The following is a 14,306-nucleotide window of genomic DNA, read 5'->3' as shown; positions in this document are numbered from 1 at the left end:
CTGTGTTCAGAAATTCTATTACCTGAAGTTCTTGGGCTATCTTGTTCTGCTTTTTGATGTGTCTGCTGATTCTGGCAAATGGTAGATGATCTTATTGTTGTATTTTGTATTTTGTATTATGAAGTCACGTTTGATAGGACTTTATTAGCGGGAACCTTCTGGCTGGGGTAAGAGCGAATCTCTCCAAAGAGCTTTTACTTGGGCTTTTGCCAGATACCCCAGGTCTAAGCCAGGCCATTTTTCATGTTTATCGCTTAGCTTGGGGGTTCTCAGACCACAGAGTTAGTAAATTTGAACCCCAGGTTTGCCTGAGAGCAGGTTGTGGCAATCAATTCTTAGGGCAGACTTTTTTGTTTTGTTTTAACCTAAGTCTGGGCTGAGACTTTACTACAATTGAAATTTTACAGGAGGGATCAGAGGGTGTGACCACGTAGCTGGGTCTGCAGCCCAGGCTGTGAAGGTGAGCGACTTAGACTCCGAATGGGACAGGAAGGCATCTTTGTGTTTCTCTCAGGCTTCCTTTCCTCTGCCACCGAGATATCCTTCCTTTCCGATTGCAGCTGAGGCTGAGACCTGTACACCTCCCAGCTCATCCTATCCGTCCTCTTATCACAGACACAGATCAAGTGATTGAGCTCTTTCCAAATTCCCTCTGGTTGTGCAAGGATGCACACTCTCCCCCATTGCCTTTAAAGGTTATCACCTTCCAAAAGCGGTTCAGCCTAAATGAATTGTTCCCTCCACCTTTGTGTGGAAATGGTGACGCCATCTTGTTCGTCTCAAGGGACAACAAAAAGTAAGACAGTAGAATTAAGAGGGACAGCGGATTTTGGTGGAGGGAACCCACGAGGAAGCCGAGGGGTTGTTTTCCCATCCACCCCAGCCTCAGGGAACCTGAGGGACCTTGTCTGGCCTTCTCCCCAGGTGATTCTCTGACGCGGCCACATGCTCCTTTCTGGGAAAGGAACGTCTCCAGGCAGCACACTCATCTCCCCAGAGATTCATTCCTGAGCAAGAAACCTTCAGTATTGGGCTTAGGGCTTTTCTCCCTTTTCCACATCCCATTAGGCAGGTTTATTTTCCTCTCAGAATATGCCCTTGGATGAGACATGGAGTACAATAACACCAAGCCCTTGTTAGAGAAGATAGCGCTCTACTTGGAACTCCTAAGTGTTTAAAACGAATTTTGTACACCACTGCACCCACAAGTCTGTAATGCTAAAAAACGAGGTGGGAATGTGTAGAAAATAAACTGAAAACACATTACCAAAGGTGCCCAGGAGTACGAAAACTTAGAGGTCTTCTGTTGATATAAATAGACAGTAGTTTAAAAAATTACCTAACACTGTTCTGTGACATAGTTTTTGTCTCTGCCGTTCAAGCAGCTCATACTGGCTTTGTTCTGGTGATTTACGTTAGAAGCCTATAATAAAAATGCAGCCTGAAATCATGCAGCTGGGTACCATTCATTTTTCTTCCACGGACAGTTCCAGAGCTTAAAAAATTGCAGCAGACCTGTAAAAGCTCTGCACCCACAGGACATGCATCCTCAGCCATGACAGCTGGCTCTCTCTGGTTTCTTCTACTCTATGGAGTCATTGGTGATGCTGTCGGGGTTTCTGGATTGGTTTAATGCGTACTAGAAAAGAGTTTCCAGGAAGGTATTGTGCGGTTTTAGGGCATCAGTAAAAATAATACTCCCTTCCCCTCTTGAGTCAGAACCAATTGAGAAATCAGCATAGAATTAAGACAAATGGAGATGAACCTACCAGCTTCATTACTGATAACAGCTTGATTGAAAAATGTAACATGGGGCTTCCCTGGTGGCACAGTGGTTGAGAGTCCGCCTGCCGATGCAGGGGACACGGGTTCGTGCCCCGGTCTGGGAAGATCCCACATGCCGCGGAGCGGCTGGGCCCGTGATCCATGGCCGCTGAGCTTGTGGGTCCGGAGCCTGTGCTCTGCAATGGGAGAGGCCACAACAGTGAGAGGCCCGCGTACCGCAAAAAAAAAAAAAGTAACATGATATATCCAAATGGCTTCTAGTACTTTCTGCCTCAGTTGAACTCAGCTCCCCCAAAACCGTAGGCGTTTCACTTGCAGAAAGCTTATCACATGGCCAGAGTAAACCAGAATATACCATCTCGGTGGGCATGCTGATCAGAAAGAGCTGAGACGGGCTGTGTTCTGGTGATTTCTACTAGAGCCTGTAGTAAAAATGCTGGGCCATAAGGAGCCGACCACTTGTGCTCGATTCCTTTTCCCAAAGTCACTCGTCAGAAAAGTCACTCCTCTTTGAGGACAGAAGAATACGGAATAGAGAGCAGAATCCAGCCACATGGAAACATGGGGGCGGGAGAATGGAGGGTGCTCAGTTCTGCCTTCATTAGCCCGAGCCAGTTTTACTGTGTCTGCCTGTGTCTGTGGAATTCTTTCTCTACACCACAGGTATAAACACCTGTCTTCTGAGGCCATTGGGATAGACCTTTCTTACTTGACCATTTCCAGATGTATTTTCAGCTTCATATTTAGTTTGGGGGAAGAAGTTGGCTATTCTCTACACTGCAGCATCTTGGGGAATTTTTCTCCTTAGCTCTTTTAAAAACCTTGGCCAAGTTAAGAAGTCATTTGCCATTGGCATCCCAAATATGACAAGCATAGGCTTGGTGATTCTGGCATAGTTAGTGTAGTCAGGCTGGGCTCCTCTAAAGAGCGTTTTGTTACTCATGGCAGAGGGTTCTTGCTAGCGAGCCTTCATGTTTCCCAGCCTTCCACCACTGGTTGCATCCTTATAATAAAGCCTGGGTGCTGGGGCAGGGAGAATAAGTGGGAATCAGAAAACGTTAGTGTTCCCAGGAGCCTTAAAAGTACTCTATTCCAAATTTTGATGCATGAATCTCTTTTCTCAAGTATAAAAGCGGGAAGCATAGTCAATCAAGAGTCTTTGTCATGCTCTGCAGCTTTCTTAGGAGATGCAGACAGGCAGTAATATGTGATTGTCAACAGCGTCTTGAATTTTCCGTGATGCTTGCCAACTCATAGACCACCCAAGTGAGCAAGGTTGGGGCTCCAACCCCAGTTGGTAGGAGAAGAAATTGAGGGCCTTCTGGACTTATGCAAGGTCACAAGGTCAGGAACCCAGTTAAAAATAGAAGTGAGACTTGCCTGGTTCCCATTCTTAGCATAAAGCACCAGACTGCATTCCCTTCTGCAGAATTTGCTAATTGTTCATTTCTGACAACACAACAGGGAATTTTTCCTTTATAGCTGGTTGTAAACATTTAAGATGCCTGTCATCACTCATAACCTTTGTTTACTTATCACAGCTAGCTAGCTCTCTTATTTACGTATTTCTTGTTCTTTTCCATTTTTACTTCTATGCAGAGAAGTTAATGTATATGAAAGCACTTCATAACTCTCAAGTGGTATGTAAATGTTACTTGTTATTATTATGGTACTCATATTCTTAACTTTGCACCATTAAAATATTATTAATACAGATAGTACTTCTATTTTATAGTGGCCAGTAGGTTTCAGCACTTAAAATGGCACAGCTCACAACAGCATGAATGACAATTAATATGAAGTTCTTCATCACAGATGTATTTCAGAGAAGCACAAATTGAGAAATTGCCTGTGTGTTTACATAGTGAGGCAACAGAATGGAAGCATTAACAGAAAATAAGATACCTATACAAATTTGGGAGACGCTAAAAGTACTTTTCAACTAGAAAAGATATAACTGGGGAAAATTATTTTCCTACCAGGTAAAAGAGCACGTCTTCCCTTCATATTCTTGTTTATATATATGTTGTCTATACTTATATATAGATGGTACAGAATTCCCCGGTAACAGATTTTTCACATGTAAAATGAAATACTTAATAGTCCTATGAGTGTTGTACTATATACTTCATTATCTACACAAGGAACTTAATGTGTTGACAGCATAGGAAAGTTTAAACAGATTATAGTAAGTAGAATATTTTCTTTTCTACAACTGATTTTCAGCAATGCTGAATGGGAGCTTCCAGTACACATGTATGGTTTACAAGTTAGCATCCGTTTAAATAACTCCGGCCTCCTCTAGGCTCTCCTCCTGACTTTAAGGCATGTAACATCTCCCCATCCTCTTAGGTAGGAGAATTATCTACTCCTTTCTTCCTCCCCCAGACTTTTTATTTCGAAAGAATTCAAACTTACAGAAAAGGTGAAAGAATAGTACGTTGAACGTCCATCCTGCACCTAGATTTTTTTTTCCCCCTTTGGATTAGCCATTTGAGAGTAAGTTGCAGACATCATGGCCCTTCACCCCCAAATATTTCAGCATCTGTCTCCTAGGAACAAAAACATGCTCTTACTGATGGCTGTATAATTATCACCCTCAAAAAAGCTTAACCTGGTTACAGTACTGTTATCCAAGACACAGTTCATGGTAATCTTAGTATTAGCCTTTAGTTACTTCTTCCCAACCCAGGATCCAGTCAGAGATCACACACCACATTTAGTTGTCATGACTCTTTAGTCTCATTTTTTCCTTTTCTTTGTCCTTTGCCTTTCTTTCTCTCTCTCCCCAATCTCTTCCTCCTGCTTTCCCTTTTCTTCCTTTCAGGACATTGACATCTGTTTAGAGTCCAGGCCAGTTCTTTTAATACCTACTCTTGAAGCAAACATAGCTAAGGAAATAGGGGGTTTGCCTTATGAAGGTTTGTCTTTTTTTTTTTTTTTTTTTTCCCTTTTAGCCTCCATGATTTCATGGCTTGCCGTGAAGCCTCTAAGGAGATGCCGTATACCTACTGGATGCATAAAATACAGGATGGTTTTTTCTTCCTGAAAACTTGTGTCCTGATAGACTCTTCCAAAGGCCCACTCCTCAGGGCATTCCTGGGACTGAGGAACAGAGCCAGTGCACTTTCAATAGGATGGCAGGTGTCTCTGGGAATTGCTTTCGATATTCACAGGCCTTGTTCCCTATCCAACTTCCCTGTCCATACCAGTAGTGAATACCTAGCTAGCTTTTCTTACAGTTCAGTTGGTTCAAGCCAGTTGCTTCGTTTCTCAGCAATAGTCAAAGCTTTCAACTAAGTACTAACCTTTTATGTAAAGATAAAGTAGATCTCTTTCTGGGTCATTAGAGCTTTTCACTCATGAAATTAATGTTTCTTATCACTATCACTGATTACTCCTTTTTTTTTTTTTTTTTTTTTTTTTTTTTTTTTTTGCGGTACGCGGGTCTCTCACTGGCCTCTCCCGTTGCAGAGCACAGGCTCCGGACGCTCAGGCTCAGCGGCCATGGCTCACGGGCCTAGCTGCTCCGTGGCATGTGGGATCTTCCCGGACCGGGGCACGAACCCATGTCCCCTGCATTGGCAGGCGGACTCTCAACCACTGCGCCACCAGGGAAGCCCACTGATTACTCTTAATATGAAAAAGTTTGTCATTCCATTGAATCTCTAGGTCTTGGGAGTAAATTTTAGGGTAGGTTAGAAAAGATGTGGCCATTTCAGTGTGGGGGCAATGATCTAAAATGAATGGATTTGTATGCTTTAGCCTTTTTAATAGTAATATACTCTTCTTAAAAGCTATAAACAAGAGAAAGACATATTCAGAGTTAAAGTTAGGGGAAATCTTTCTCCATTAAAGATCCTGGCCCGATCCCAAAGTTTTATTCAAAAAGGACAGTTATTGGGACTTCCCTGGTGGCGCAGTGGTTATGAATCCACCTGCCAGTGCAGGAGACACGGGTTCAAGCCCTGGTCTGGGAAGATCCCACATGCCGCGGAGCAGCTAAGCCTGTGCGCCACAACTACTGAGCCTGCGCTCTAGAGCCCATGAGCCACAACTACGGAGCCCACGAGGCACAACTACTGAAGCCTGTGTGCCTAGAGCCTGTGCTCCGCAACAAGAGAAGCCACCCCGATGAGAAGCCCGCGCACCACGACGAAGAGTAGCCCCCGCTCGCCGCAACTAGAGAAAGCCCGTTCGCAGCAACAAAGACCCAACACAGCCAAAAATAAATAAATAAATAAAAACTTTTTAAAAGGGACAGTTATTTTTTTCCCTGAACAAACTCTTTATTTTTTTAATTGAAGTGTAGTTGATTTACAATGTTGTGTTAATTTCTGCCATACAACAAAGTGATTCAGTTATACATACACTCTTTTTTAATATTCTTTTCCATTATGGTTTATCATAGGATCTCGAGTATAGACCTCTGTGCTATACAGTAGGACCTTGTTTATTATATCCATTCTGTATATACTAGTTTGCATCTGCTAACCCTAAACTACCACTCCGTCCCTCCCCCACCCCCTTCCCCCTTGGCAACCACAAGTCTGTTCTCTATGTCCGTGGGCCTGTTTCTGCTTTGTAGACAGGTTCATTTGTGTCGTATTTTAGATTCCACGTATAAGTGATAGCATATGGCATTTGTCTTTGTCTTTCTCTTTCTGCCTTAGTTCGCTTAGTATGATAATCTTTAGGTCCATCCATGTTGCTGCAGGACAGTGATTTTTTTAAAACGTGATTCCCATGTCTCCTTCATGCCTTCCTACATCTCTTCTCCGCAGACTCTCTTTGAATTTCAGAAGTAGCTGGGATCTTAGAAGACAGGAAGTCACAGATATGTGGTGGGCAACAATGAGATGGCAGTAAAAATGGACTCAGTTATCTGGTGTTAACTGTTCAGCTTGTCAGAAGGTAGTTTCTCTCACTTAAGAAGGGGAACTTTTTCCAGCCACAGGCAAGCATACAGTTTATCCAAGAAAATTTTGCTTCACGATAAAACAGAGACAATGAAATCATATAAGGTTCCTGAGACGTTAAGAAATATGATCTCTATTCCTCTGCAGATAACAAACTAATTATCACAAAAGGCGTTGGTTATCATTTAAGCGGGAAGTATGATGTTGACATAACACATAATTTCAGCATCTATTGTGCCTTACTTTGGATTGTAAATCCAGACTAATGGGTCTGTGGAACTGTTTTGACCCTTTCTTATTAGATTCCCTTGCCTCTTAGAAAAGCTTGCATATGAAAGATTCAGTTGATTTGGGCGTTTTGCATTTAATAACACTTCCATTCTGAAACTAGTATAATGTCTACCATATGTCGAGTAATTTTATTGAATTCACCAAACAATCCTGCAAGATAGTTATTTTTTTCCCCCTCACAGATAAGAAAACTGAGGCTGAGAGAGGTTACATGATTTGTGCAGGGTCACACAGCTGATGAGTAGAGAGAAGACTGAGCCTCGGGTCTTTCCGACTCAGTCTCGACCCAGTTTGTCTTCTCGAGATCAGGATAACTGCCATGCTAGTAACTGCCCGAGTGCTCTGGGAGCAAGGAATGGAGACCAGCCAACCTGCACTCCCAGTCTTGCTTTTCACTGGCCACCAACCATTCTCAAACCTTCCTCTCTAACCTGGCTCACTGGCCAGGTCTGAGGCTTCACAAGTGAACACTGTAGTAGTTGTCTTGGCCTCCGACCCCAAAGTGAAGTCCGAACAAACCAGGCTGTGTCACATGAGAGCTCTTTTTACCTGGGCTAGAGGGAGGCCTGGATCTTTCCCTTCTCTCTCCTACAAGCCCAGAGGTGAATGTCAGGTCCTAGTATCCGAATGGTCCATGGAAAAGCAAGAGGGATTGCTCCAGTGTCAAAGGCCAAGATGGTCCAGGCTGCCCTCTCCAGCCCTTCCTTGTGGGGGGAGTGTGGGTACCAGCCTTAGGCCACCTGACCTTGCCAGGGAGGCGGGGGCAGGAGGAGAATGGAATCCCAAGTGAGGAGAGTGGGCCTTCTGGCACTTTGGACCAGGGAAATATCCTTGCCCTTGATCCTGACCCATCCTGGGGAGCGGAATTGGTACAAGAGGGCTGAGAACAGAGAGGATCGTGGAGCTGAGGGACCCCTGAAACTGCCAGACCACACCCCTCCTCTTTGAACAAGAATTGTTTCCTGTGATGGATATTTGATGTTTTTTTCCCTTTTGTGAAAGAGGGAGTTAAACAAAAGAAAAATTGTTGCATTCACGTTCTCCTTTTCCGGAGGCAACGCCCATGTTTAGGTGTAAAGAACATATATATTTATGTGGGCATATCTAGATAAATATTTAGTATCTGCAGAAACCTGGTAACTTGATGGTAGAAGTCCACTTTTTAAAAAAATTGTCTTAACTGAACAGTTTTAGCAAGCTTAGTCGTCAGTGCTCAAAGTGTTTGTATTTGTATCGAGTGTTGATAAAAGAGCTCAGGGATGAGAAGGAATGTGGTGGGGGGAGCCGATGGTATGGGGAACAACTTTCTTTACCATAATGAAAATTTATCTGTGTGGGAACTTTCGCTTTGAATATGAATCAGAGGGAGTTTGTGCTTTGAGACAAATTTATGCTTAGCGGTAAAATAAAAGCACGTTTTAGTGCCTTATTTTTACTTAATAAATCTTATTACTTTCTCTCCATAAATTAAAGCATTTACCATGCTATATCTTAATCATCAGGTTTGTCATGTATAGCATTAATTTCATAGAGTAATTGCCACTTGGGATTTTTGTAAAACATCCCCTTAGAGTCTTTGTTTGAATGCTCCAGAGGAGTTGCTAACTGGATTTTCAGTGAGTTACACTAGTCTTATCATGTTGCCTCAATTTTTTAAGGAGGTACTGGTACCCATTGGACTAACTTTGGGTATCATGTCACTGTTGGGTCACCAGTTGAGGGTAAAGGAGGAAGGGGAGAGAAATGGTGTGAACTGCAGACTCTTTTGAAGACTATGCAGTTTTACTCCTTTGAAGTATATCACAAAGTATTTCCTGGCATAGGTCCCCAAGACTGACTTCTGTGAATTGATTTCTTTGTAATTTGTAGAGTTTCACATAAATGTGCTAAAATCCTAGGGAATGTTTTGTTGACTAAATAAGTTACGGAGTCTTCTTCATTCCGTGAACTTACTTAGCAAATTGCTTCCTAATAGTCAGTGTCACCTTAGAGTTCGGTCCAACCCAAATTGAATTATCACAAATCCTCCTTATAAATTAGTAACATTTCATAATTCTTGGATCCCAGTATGTGAAAAAGGAGTCCACAAGATTTTCATTTGTATGATGATTGGATAGAATTGAGAGTGGCGTCGTTTGATCAATTAGATATTTAACAAAAGAAAGAGTCATAGAAGTGAATATAAAAATGGATGGGATTTGCTGTGTGGTCGTGGCGTGCGTTCCTCAGTTCCTCGCCTCACCATTCGCCCGCTCTTTTGAGTATCACTGCCGGGGGGGGGGGGGCGGGGGGCATGTGCCCCCTCAGGCTGACGTTCCTAGTGTCCCCTCAACCCACCCCCATCAGCTGGCTTCTGACTGGTTGGGCGGGAGGCTCTGATGAAAGACTGGAGCTGGGACGAAAGAAGCAGCAGGGAATTTCTGCTTCCCTCTTCCTCTGTCAGCATCTCAGGTAGTGGAGAGGTCATGTCTACTGTCTCTGCTTCTCCCCACCCAGCCCCTCCATCCCTGGGGTATGAGTGTCTTCCTGCTGCTGAGAAGCTTCTAAGTTGCCTTTTTGACATCCCGGCTCGTCTGTCATCTGTGTAATAAGGTCTCTGCATGAAATCTGTTCTATTTTACATGCTAAGAGTGGTTGCTTTTTCCTGACACATATTTTATAGAACAGTTTTGCTTTTATTTCATAGCTTACGGAGTTTGGGATGTTGATAAAGGGAATGCTGAATTATTCATTACCTCAGTTAATGTTTAATCAGCTGGTTTGCATTTGGTAATGGCTCAAAGAAGATAAAATGACTTGACTGCCCTCAGGGAGCTCAGTCTGCCTGGGGAGCCAGTGCTTTTCCAGAGCGCACGGGAGCTGAGAAGGAGGGATACCCTACACTGAGGTACTGGTGGGTCAACCGGGAGTCTTGCCAGGTGCTAAGATCTTGCTCAAGTGGATGAGGAGGAAGGGCGTTCCCAGCAGAAGCAGCAGTTTGTACGAAAGCATGTCACGTGATGAGCTGCATAAGCACCTGTTGGGTTAGGGGTAGTGGAGGGAGAGGAAGCCAGCAAGGTGATGATGGGCCGAGTCACAGAAAGCACTGAAGACTCCACCAAGCACTTGAGTTTATCCTTTCGGTGGTGGGGAGAAAGGAAGAAGGATTTTAAGCAGGGGAATTACATGAACAGATTTATCCTTTAGAAAGATCACTCTTGAATGGGTGTGGAGGAGAGATTATAGGGCTGAGGGTGGAGGTAGAGAAACCTGGCCAGGTGGCAGGTGCAGAAGTCTTGATTGGAGGGGGGATTGTTTGAATGGAGGCCTGAATTAAATCAGAGGATTTGGGAGGAGGGGAAAAAATCAAGACAGACCAAGAAAGTAGAATGTGAATTAGTTGATTATTTATTTATTTATCTTGTATGTGTTCGGAGTTGTTAAATGATCAAACGATTGTTGTGCTCAGAGATAAGGAAATGTTCCTTTGGTTAGGCTAAGTAAGTCTTAAAACTCGAAGACTGCTTCTCATATTGGGGTCACAGCGTGTCCTTGGAGGTCTCATGATGTTTCTGGGCTGTTTATGCTGCCTTATGCGCTGGATGTATTTTAGGTTCCACACAAGTTACGGTTTCAAGACTGCTTATTTTTCAAACAAGCCGAACAAGTGATGATTCTTTTTAAAAACCATTCACAACCCCCCCGCCCCCGTATCCTTTTTCTGGCCGTGATCTGCCCGGTCTCTCTGCTGGTCATGACATTTATTGGCTATCTCATCTCCTGCCTCCGCCTCTCATACCTTTCTTAACTTCCGATTAAGGAATTAGCTCTTCACTTACTCAATAAATCGTTTCACAGGTACTTGTGTCTAACGGTTTCAGAAGTCGAGCGATACAGCATCCCCTGCTGATTGAGAAAAACTGTAGACCCACTCACTCTCCAGCTCCCACATGCCAGAGCCTGTGTACAGAATGTTCTACAGAGTTCAAAGAACATGAGGCTCACCCTCTAAGAGCTCGACATCTGAAAACAAGACTGTGCAGGTAGAAACTGGCAGGAAGAAAATACTGGAAACAATATCTGCCTTACACTCTACGGAAGGGTTTGGTCTGGGCCGCTGCTGCAGAGTTATGGCCTGAAGTTAGGGTCTGGAGGGTTAACACTAATGCACTTCGTTCTTTGAAGACTTACGATGAGTGTAGCCCAGGGCCTGGGTCCTGGGGGTCTGGTGTCCCGGCTCTGCCACTTACTGTGTGTGTCGCCTTGGGCCAAGTTCCTTAATCTCTTGTGTTTCCCTTCATTATGTGTAAGGTGAGGGTTATGAGAGTATCTTCCCTAGGACCACGGAGGGGATTAAATGGCACGTGCGTGTGGTGTGCAGACCACACCTCCTGACACAAGCTGAGTGCAGTCAGCACTTGCTGTTGACGGTTCCCGAATCCAGAGTGAGGTGTCCTAAGGCTCAGCTGAGAGAGATGTGCTTTGTGAGTTCCAAGGAGCATTGCTTTCCCTCCACGCGAAAGCTGCTGGGGTTAGCTGTGAGCTCCTTTGTAGTCACTTTATGTTAGTTGCAAAGAAAATTCTGTAACAGGCTTCTTCAGGACAAGCTAGTCTTTGGAGTTTTTGAGTTACCTCTTTGATCATATCATACGTGATTGGTCGTCACTTCAGGGCACTTCCAGAAAGAAGTCTGAAGGCCAGCAGGAGGCAGGTAACACCTTGGAGGAGGGTGAGGCATCACTGCTTCTCTGAGACCCTCCCTGGATACCCGTCACCTCCCTCCTCATTTGAGTTCGGCACACATTGAGCACCACTGGCTTTCAGTTCTGTATGAGGCTCCTGGGGTCCAAGGCTGACCAGACAATTCCCGTTCTCATGAAACTTAGTTTAGTGGAAATATATGTAAACACGTCTAATCCACTGTGATACAAGCACAAATGGAAGCGTGTGGAAGGTCAGAGAGGTACACTGGAAGAAGCGTAAGGAAAGTTGCACAGACTTGGTGACATCTCAGTAGACCGTGAATAAGAATAGGGCAAGTCAGCAATCAGCATGGTTTGTACAGGAGAACTGGACCGTGGGGTGGGGTTGGGTGCGGGGATATGTGATGGGAGATAAAATTGAAAATGGAGGCTGGAGCTAGACCGTGTAAAAGCTTGGCCTTTATCATGTGGACGTGGGGGCCGCTGAAGGATTTTAGGCAACAGAATGCCATAAGATGTGCATTTTTAGCAGGATCATCCTCACGTGGAAGATGGACTTGCAAAGGATGTAGGATGTGCTGGCAGGTTCATGTCCTCAGTGCACATTCCTTGAGGCCAGCAGCGGAGTCGTGTCCCTCTGCATTCCTAAAGCCTAGTATTGTGTAGACACTGAAGACACGTTTTGGAATAAAGACAACAGCCCCAGGTGAAGTTTCCAATTCTGCTGCATCCTCTCCTCAGGACATGCTGACCTGGACCTCCATCTGTCACAAGCAGCTTGACTAGGATCGCAATAAATTCTTTCTTCTTGGCATTCTTTTAACTGGCGCTCTCTATTTACTAGCCCTTCTGTGCAACTGTAGTGTGGTGATGATTGATGCTTATAATTCTGACCCTGAAGTGCTCCAAGCCTTCTAAATCATCCAGAAACGATGAAAGTATATTCAATATTGCTGTAATGTTTGTGTGTTTTACTGAATTCTTATTCTTTGGAAATGGATGGTTTATCAAGTGCTCGTGTACTCCTCATGTGCACACAGGGACAGTGAGAGTCTCTGATCACCCATGACTCTTCACTCCCGCACAGCACCAGGCGAGGGGTGTTTATTAGCCATGCACACTCAGAAATTAGCAAGCAAAACAGACCTGGGCTCTCTTCATGCCTAGAAGGAAGCAGGTTGGCCCCAAAGGGGCAGACTGGACAGAGATGAGAGAGGAAGCAGTGGTTAGAAAACAGTGGGAGTGATAAAGCAAGAACTGGACAGACAGCCAGTCGGGCAGTTTCCAAGCACACCCATGCCGCAGCCCAGCCCCGGAGGAGTGGGGTTCGGGGCCGGGACCCCAGCTCAGGTTCTCGTGTGCCTTGACCCGGGTCAGATTTTCAGGCTTGGATTTGGCAGGATCTTCCACCAGCTCTGTTTGTATTGCAGTAACAACTGTTCAGTAAAATGCCAAACATTAGCAAGTGAAAACATCAATAATTAGAGCATCCTGTTCACGCTGCACACACATCTTATCGTGAAAACCATTATAACTGCAGAGCTGACAATATTATTTGGCCCAGAATGAAGAGCTCCAAATGGAAGCTGTGAGATGGCTCCATTTTGTAAACCAGTTTCCAGAACCAGGCACGCGATGATGTTATTAGAAGGGAGGCTTGCTGTTGGCTTTTCCTCTTGGTGGTTGTATGTTGCAGTGAGTAGAGACACCTCTTACATTTTCTTGTACAGATTTGTTTTTAAAATCTGCGTGTTTGGGCTTCCCTGGTGGCGCAGTGGTTGGGAGTCCGCCTGCCGATGCAGGGGACACGGGTTCGTGCCCCGGTCCGGGAGGATCCCACGTGCCGTGGAGCGGCTGGGCCCGTGAGCCATGGCCGCTGGGCCTGCGCGTCCGGAGCCTGTGCTCCGCAATGGGAGAGGCCACAACAGTGAGAGGCCCGTGTACCGAAAAAAAAAAAAAAAAAATCTGCGTGTTTGATCAACAAGTCCTGCCTGTGTCTAGGTGCCTGGTCCCCGCACCACAGGGATTCTATTCTGTTTGTCACCCTCTGGGCGAGGGCACTTGCGGACTCTCGAGCTGTTTTTAACATTTTCTGCTCTGAGATTCCAGTGAGTCTCTTGGTCTCTCTGGGTCTTAGTTTTTTCTTTTTCTGACATATTGGAATAATACAAATTCCCTCTTTATAGGGTTGCTGTGGGGCTGAAATAAAACGGCGGATGTAAAAAAGCTTAACTGGAAAGTCCTACGTAGATAATAACATGGTAAATACACTAAAGAACATCATAAATAGTCTAATAAAAATAGAAATATGTTTCATCAGCAAGCATAATGTCCTCAAAACTTTCCCCAAAGCGGTGTGGGGAAAATGAACCATTTATTGAATTCCTGCTGTGCAGTAGATTCGCCAGCTGTGACTTTGTCCCCTCTGCAAGGTAGACATTGAACCCCTCTCTCAGAGGTGAGGAAACTGAGGCTTCCAGCCCCACAGCTGTACATCTACACAGCGGAAGTGGGGTCTGGACCTGACTCCAGAGCTGAATGCTCTTTCTCCTCATCTCTAGTTGTCTACGTCTTTCCAGCCAGCTACCCACCCCCACAAAGTGCTAAGAGCTGTTTACGTCCCTTGGGG

The 14,306-nt window shown here is 44.8% G+C and overlaps 1 protein-coding gene across 3 annotated transcripts in view; it reads left to right on the top strand.

The window, feature by feature from the left end:
* GATB (glutamyl-tRNA amidotransferase subunit B) overlaps positions 1–14,306 on the top strand; it is an 82,399-nt gene that overhangs the window by 17,950 nt on the left and 50,143 nt on the right. The gene's annotated exons all lie outside the window — the stretch shown is intronic.

The sequence above is a fragment of the Mesoplodon densirostris genome, chromosome 1 (assembly GCF_025265405.1).
Source record: "Mesoplodon densirostris isolate mMesDen1 chromosome 1, mMesDen1 primary haplotype, whole genome shotgun sequence".
Lineage (NCBI taxonomy): Eukaryota > Metazoa > Chordata > Mammalia > Artiodactyla > Ziphiidae > Mesoplodon > Mesoplodon densirostris.
The sequence above is the reverse complement of the archived record's forward strand: the minus strand, read 5'-3'. Positions and strand labels throughout refer to the sequence as shown.